The sequence below is a fragment of the Armigeres subalbatus genome, chromosome 2, assembly GCF_024139115.2.
Source record: "Armigeres subalbatus isolate Guangzhou_Male chromosome 2, GZ_Asu_2, whole genome shotgun sequence".
Taxonomy (NCBI): domain Eukaryota; kingdom Metazoa; phylum Arthropoda; class Insecta; order Diptera; family Culicidae; genus Armigeres; species Armigeres subalbatus.
Genome location: NC_085140.1, coordinates 348,692,253 through 348,700,072, shown reverse-complemented (window position 1 = coordinate 348,700,072; position 7,820 = coordinate 348,692,253). Strand labels below are relative to the sequence as shown.

The following is a 7,820-nucleotide window of genomic DNA, read 5'->3' as shown; positions in this document are numbered from 1 at the left end:
CAACTCGTGTGGAAAAGAAGTCGAAAAAATCATTTTGACATTTTAACTACTGGAACGATTTTAAAGGGGTTTTCATGAAATATATGCTTAAGAGCGCTACTTTTATGGCGAAATACAAAATCATAAAATTCAAGTTTATTTTTCATGACTAATTCGCAGAATAATTTTATTTTCACAGTTTCTAAGTGAGGGTCACCAATTACTACATGTGATTCCATGAACATTGATGATAGGTCCAGTAGCTCAAAAATTATGTTTCAAAAAATATTTTTTCCAAAATGTTGATTTTTTCGACCACCCTGGATAGAAATCGGACAAAATTAAAAAGTGAGTTTATTTATTTTCGAAAAAGAATGATTCTACCAAATATTGCGAAAATCAGAGATATGGTATATGTGTTCCCCATGGAATAGCTGATTTTTCATACAAAAACTAATATGATTATCAAACAAAAGTGGACAAACATGGACAAATGAAATACCATGGATTTGATGGGCCTGCATGTATACTTTCAGATAACGATTGAAATTTTTGCTTATATTTGCTACTAGCTGCAGTAGAATGCTTAGAAACATATCACTTTTTCGTGAAAAAACGCTTATAATATGCTTGAAAATGAAGCTATCAGCCGTCTTATGTAACCAAAAGATGCGCCATCCAAAGACCCCGAAGCGATGCTAAGACAGATTTTGAAAATATTCTGAATTGATGAAAGTGGACGCTAAAAACTATTTTTTTCGGGACCACCCTATCTAAATTTAGTAATTTTGTCATAAAACATTACCTATATGAGATAAAATAAATGTTTATTAAGCAAAAATGCTTAGAATTAAATTCTCCACAACTTTGTAGAATTATATGAACTCCTAACTCAAAAGGGTAAAAAAATACATTTCCAAAAAAATTCACCGAAGGGCCACCCTAATGACAACTTACATAAAAATTGATCTCTTCTTGTAGATCATTTCTTCTGAAGACGTCAAAACTCTAGCACTGATGGTTTTTGAGTTATCGATTTATGTCGTGAAATTTGACGAATCCGACCATTGTGCAACGTTATACGAATCAGCCGTATCAGTTTTGCCGGAAAACCATGTTCAAGCATTATTTGCCATAATTCATTCCGTTTCACTGAATCGTACGCCGCCTTGAAATCAATAAACAGATGATGTGTCTGCAAGTTGTACTCCCGGAATTTATCAAGGATTCGTCTCAGGGTAAACATGTGATCCATCGTTGATCGGCCCTCACGAAAACCTGCTTGGTATTCGCCGACGAAGAACTCTTCAAGCGGTCTCAATCTGTTGAACAGAATACGGGACATAATTTTGTACGCCGAATTAAGGAGGGTTATTCCTCGGTAATTGGCGCACTCCAGTCTGTGCCCTTTTTTTAAAGAGAGGGCAAATGAGACCGTCCAACCAGCTAGCAGGCATTGCTTCGTCTTCCCATATTTTCGACAGAACTACATAAAGCTGCTCACTGCCATGTTTGAGAAGTTCAGCCGGGAGCTGGCCCTTCCCCGCAGCCTTATTGTTTTTCAGCTCTTTAACAGCTTTTTCAGATTCAATTGCATTAGACACGTGAAAAATCCCTGAAAATAGAGGGATTTTACTCATTTTTTGTTGCAGGTCGATAATGAATAACTAATATTGATTTGTAATGGTAATATTCGTTCATAAATGTGATATAAACGATTTTATGAGTGATTTTGTGTGTTGGTCCATTATTTCCCATGGATGCATTTTGCACAATTCTCCCCTATAATGAAAAATATCATCTGGCAGCTGTTGAACAATGTTATTCCCTGAGGTTATTCCCAAATAAGACACTCAGATCTGTTAGCCACCATTCTTTGACAGCTAGAACGGCCTTGAACCTTCTTATGCTTTATAGAAAGCGAATCGATTCTACAAAGAATCGCGAAATCTCATGATGTTCGTATATAGGTATATAAGGACATTGGCAGCGGAACAACAAAGCGGAAGCAATATTTTGTTCCGACTAGATCATTGCACCGTTGTAACGCTCGCCATCAGCTGTTGCGCTTTGCTCACTGATGTCGATAATAATCTTTATAGATGGATACGGGGATCATAGAGGACGTATCAAGCTATATAGAAATTCAAACGATGCAGTGAGGCTGTGTTCAAGGTGTGGAAAATTTGCTACAGTTTCAGAAAATCTGGGTAAACAAGAGCAGAATGGGGTCGAAGTCTGATCAGTGGGTAGCCGCATTGATCGCGCGGCGTAACAAACCGTTGTGAAAGTCATCAGGATGAAAACACAGATCTCGAACACCTTCCGACGCAAAAGCCTAGATAGAGGTAGAAAAATTGTGATCACACGACGGGGATTGCTGTATGGAAATGTTGAGGATGAGCGGTTCCGCATTCCGGCTTGCGAAAAAAATGAATTTTGGGCACGCTTATGGGACGTTGCATCTGAATTAGCATTGTACCACATTGTACGTTGAGCTTGAGCTTCGGTCGGACTCGGTGCCTAAATTCAAACAAACTTGATCTGAACGGATTTTATATTTTCTCCGTACTGTTTTGGCCAACTTTGATGCTACACGTGACTTTTAATAGAAATGCGTCAAATAGGGTAAATCAAGGTATTCTCGGCAGGAGTTCTATCCCTGGCACAGGTTCGAACATTATTTTCCCAAATTTAACCGTTAGCCTGTGCGAAATGAAATGATGCAGTCGGCTGAAACTAAAACACACCTAGTCTAATCCCAGTAGGTTTACATTTTGTGACGCTTTTCGTTTATTATATTCTTCTGCATGTTTTCATCAGGTGATAGCTGTGATGTTTTCTGGGAAGCACCATCCATCTCGAAGGGACATATGACGACATATCATTTTTTGGCACGTATTTCATACATGGTGAATTGACGAATATAGAAAGGTAATCATCCCAAATTTTCCTTTCGTTGTACCCAACCAGGGAATATAAACAACCAACGACCTAAGACGTGTTGGTACAGGTGAATTTCGGACAGATCTTCATCAATATTCTCACATTTGAACCTGTGCTGAAAGTAGCCAGTCGCAGTTCCGCGAAAATTTACGATGCTACGCAAACTACTAAGCTTAGTGCGACGACAGACTACGCCGCGAGACAAGAAAGAAAAAGCGCCAATACTATCGAGCGCAGTGAGGGAAAACGCGGAAAATAGCGTCCCATGGCTGTCTGCTCGTGCGAATGTTTTTGTTTTATTTACTTTGGCAACGCCGAACTGGGGCTTATTAATTTACGTATTTTCCTTTCTACTCTTTATGGGACTGCTCGATATACTGTACTGATGCTTATGGTGTTGGGGTAGGGATTTTCCGTCTTTTCTTTGCGAATGAGTCCAAACCGGAGATGGGATGGCACAAGGATCCAACCCAAACGCAGTCAACATCGATCCTCCGAAGAGGAAAGCAGTTGAAGTAGCAACTACCTTAAATTGAAACTATTCATTTGTCCATTACGAGTGATACAGAGAAAGACATTTACGGGTGGATAGATTTCCACAGCGGAAACAGTGCGGAGCAAGAAGTGGAAGCAAGATAATTGCACTGCGGAATAGCATTTTCTGAAAGTGTGGGACTCTTTGTTCTAAACTATCAAGCGTGCATTTAGAAAAGTGATTTTTGTGTGATTATATTGTCCAATAAGTCGTAAATTAGCTGTGCTATTGTGACTTGAAATCTGTGGAAACAAACTGTGATACAAACGGAGTTGGACTGTTTGCAACTTTCCGCTGGAGAAAAAGTTTCAGTAAGTGAATTTATTTTCAATAATCATAGTCAAATAACTGCCGTGACGTATGTATTAAAACATGTAAATCAAAATAAATATCGACTAGTTCTTAGGTTGACTAACGCTACATAAAAAGACAAAACCAATCGTCCTGTTACGATGGAAATTATGAAATATCTGTCTAGCTGTTATGTCGTTGAAAAGTCAATACAAACAATTGCGTTTTGGAAATACGACTTTTCCAAATTTCAAATAAAAAGAAAACCCCACCCAAAATAGATTGATATGTACCTATCTATTGGAAATGTTTCTTAAATATATGTTTATTATTCCTGTTCGGGTGTGCATTTGTTACTTATGTGCATGGCTATTTTATCTATACTTTCGTAAACATATTTTTTATCAAATAGTGCCTTTAAACCCGTTTCTCGTGCGTTACAAAATATGAAACCCATATTAATCCACCTAGTGGCGATGGTGCGTTTCTCGTGAAGATGTAGAGAGTCGACTGTAGTTCGTAAGATCTATAGTGAACCATAAATCCATCTAGAGTGCGGCGTCGTAAAAACAATGACAGATCGGATAAAATTAAGCTCTGGACTATTGACTATTGTTTGCTATTTTGGAGGAATAGTACAATATCAAAGAACCTCACAAGAATGGAGACTTTAAATTATGCCCAAGCCCAACGTACATTATGCCTAACAAAACAGTCTTAACATACTTAACATACTATGCTATATGAGATTGTACAAATCGTGGTTGGTTATACAATGCTCAGTTGAGCAATCTATTGTATATTGTGGCTTCCTATACAGTAGCAGCTGTATACCTGACCTCGTCCTTACAAACACGGAATGAAGGGAAGGAATGTTAGTTCAACATCTACTAGTGAAGATGCAGGGAACTCATACCCGAGTAGACGAAAATAGCTCAATAATATCAAATGTTGATAATATAGCAAAATGAGATATGGACATGATTGATATAAGAGATAAAATATCAGACGATAATATCAAAATTTTGCACTAAAATATCATCAGAAGATCAAGAATAAGTGATCAATATCATGTGCCATTAGTTTGTTCTTATCCATAGCATATCTTGATATTTAGATGATATTTCGGTGCAAATTTTTGATATTGTTGCCTGTTATTTTATCTCTTATATCAATCAAGTCCATATCATGTTTTGTTATTCTGTTCATGGCTTCTGCCCGGGTATAGATAGACTAATAAATGTCTCGGGAAGGCAAATTTGTGTTAGTTGGTAAAGTAAATAATAAGGAGCTTTATTCAATAATATAGAACGTTTGTCAATAATTGTATATGCTGAAAAAATATTAAAATATATTCATTAAATTACTTACGAACCGTCCAAAGCAGAACAAAGAAACCCCAGATCTTACAAATGTTCCGCATCATATCCAAACACGTTCAATCGCACAGTTATACTAACGCGAACGGTGCGCTTTTCTTGCGCATGTTGTTGATCGTTTTGTAGAATTTCCATGCGTCGTTGCTGGCAAAGCTTTCCTCTGCCTACGCGAGTATACTTTTTTGACATCCCAGCCAACACAAGATCGTATATAATGCAGCATGAGATGCTAAAATGAAGGTAAATCACCTTACATATTGTATGGAAAAGCACCTATATGGCATTCACTTTAGTATTATGATTCCAGTTGAAAATCGAATTTCGAAGTCACGAAATGGATGGCTGGATGGATCCAAATCGAGCGTCAGAATATCTGGTACGACATCCGATTCGTTCGAAACGATAGATGGATTGGAGCGTGCTCTCTAATCTCCTATCCAGCTTTCCACGCTCGGTAATGGCGGCTTGTTGGTGCGTAAAAATCAATCGTTCACTGTACTGTTTGACACTAGCTGGAGGAAAGCCCACTGGCGTTCCTGGGTGAGGGGAAAAAGGCCTTTTCGCCTGTGAGTTTTCCTCCAGCTAGTGTCAAACAGTACAGTGACCGATTGATTTTTACACATCGACAAGCCGCCATTACCGAGCGTGGAAAGCTGGATTCAACATAGTTCTGGAAGGTGTAATTCGAATATCTGGTGTGAAAATAAAACATCAGATCGCAAAAGCATCGGAAGAGTATTTCATGTCTTTTAGACGGGCGACTGGAAAATAGGACTGATCATAAACCCTGTGGATACTAACCCGGGCGGAAGCCATGAACAGAATAACAAAACATGATATGGACTTCATTGATATAAGAGATAAAAGAACAGGCAACAATATCAAAAATTTGCACCAAAATATCATCTAAATATCAAGATATGCTATGGATAAGAACAAACTAATGGCAGATGATATTGATCACTTATTACAAATAGCATAACTTGATCTCCTCATGATATTTTAGTGCAAAATATTGATATTGTCGCCTGATCTTTTATCTCTTATATCAATCATGTTCATATCTCATTTTGCTATCTTATCAACATTTTATTTCATTGAGCTATTTTCCTCTACTCGGGAAGTACCTGGTGGCTGACAGAGAACCAGGCTTCCAAACGGTGTTGGTCTCAAGGTGGAAATGGTTACATGTGATAATGACGTTAACCGCAAAGCGCAAGGTGGAAAGATGTGTTGTGGCTGCAAGTAAGGACTTTCTGCAGTTTGCGTAGCCAGCTAAAGCTCACAGCTTACAGACACGGACAAAACCAGCTCTATACACATCGTCGATTCGTTCAGTCGGCCTGTGCGGCCATGAAGTATGAACGTTAATACATGCAGACTATCGAATTTTCGGAGTGCTTAAGTGGAACGTACTACGCTCAATACTTGATGGCGTGGTGGAAAATGGCATGAATAACGAGTTGTACAAAGTGTACAAAAATGCAGACATAGGCAGGTTGATAAAACACGGCAGATAACAGTTTAATATATCCCAAATAACAATCAAAGTTATAACTATTAGAGTTTTATGGCGTACTTCAGAGTCTAATCTCAAAACCTCACATGCAGACTTCACAGTTCTTACATGTTCTTGTAGACCGCTATACAACCATGTCACGGCCAGTTGGCCCAGTTTTATGCAATCAAAAAAATCTTATGTGCGTTCCAGTTCCGGACCAACGATGTTATAATACACTTCAAGTCTCACATAAAACATGCTGCATAAAACCTCCTCCAGACTTGGTGGTTTTGAGCTATCAACGCTCATATTGATTATTTTTTATTTTTTTTATACTGGTAAACAATGTTTTGCCTTTCTCGTATACTAAGTATACGGTAAAGGCTATATGATCGCTCCAAAAACAAACTTTTTATAGAAGGCCCGGAGACCCATAGTGTTATATACCAATCGACTCAGTTCGACGAATCGAGGTGATGTCTGTGTGTGTGTGTGTGTGTGTGTATGTGTGTGTGTATGTGTGTGTGTGTGTGCAAAACTACTCAACAAAATGTCACTCATTTTTCAGGCACTTACCCTTAACCGATTTACTCGCAACAAGTTGCATTCGACGCAGAATCTTGTCCCATTGTTTCCTATTTGAAATTGGCCAGATCGGACTATGGGATCAAAAGTTATGGCCAAAACATAAAATCATACGAAAAAATCGTGTAAAAAATGTCACTCATTTTTCGGGCACTTATCCTCAACCGATTTGCTCGCAACAAGTTGCATTCGACGCAGAATCCTGTCCCATTGTTTCCTATTTGAAATTGGCCAGATCGGACTATGGGATCAAAAGTTAAAGCCAAAATACAAATTCATACAAAAAATCGCGTAAAAATGTCACTCCTTTTTCGGACACTTATCCTCAACCGATTTGCTTGCAACAAGTTGCATTCGACGCAGAATCCTGTCCCATTGTTTCCTATTTAAAATTGGCCAGATCGGACTATGGGATCAAAAGTTATGGCCAAAACACAAAATCATACGAAAAAATCGCGTAAAAAATGTCACTCATTTTTCGGGCACTTATCCTCAACCGATTTGCTCGCAACAAGTTGCATTCGACGCAGAATACTGTCCCATTGTTTCCTATTTGAAATTGGCCAGATCGGACTATGAGATCAAAAGTTATGGCCAAAACACA

The 7,820-nt window shown here is 38.4% G+C and overlaps 1 protein-coding gene across 1 annotated transcript in view; it reads left to right on the top strand.

Moving 5' to 3' along the window:
- Positions 1–3,354: 3,354 nt before the first annotated feature.
- The window catches only part of LOC134212907 (putative ankyrin repeat protein RF_0381), a 28,741-nt gene continuing 24,275 nt past the window's right edge, over positions 3,355–7,820 (top strand). The window contains exon 1 of the mRNA XM_062691234.1: positions 3,355–3,771. The gene's annotated coding sequence lies outside the window, so the exon portion shown is untranslated. The remainder of the gene's footprint in view (positions 3,772–7,820) is intronic.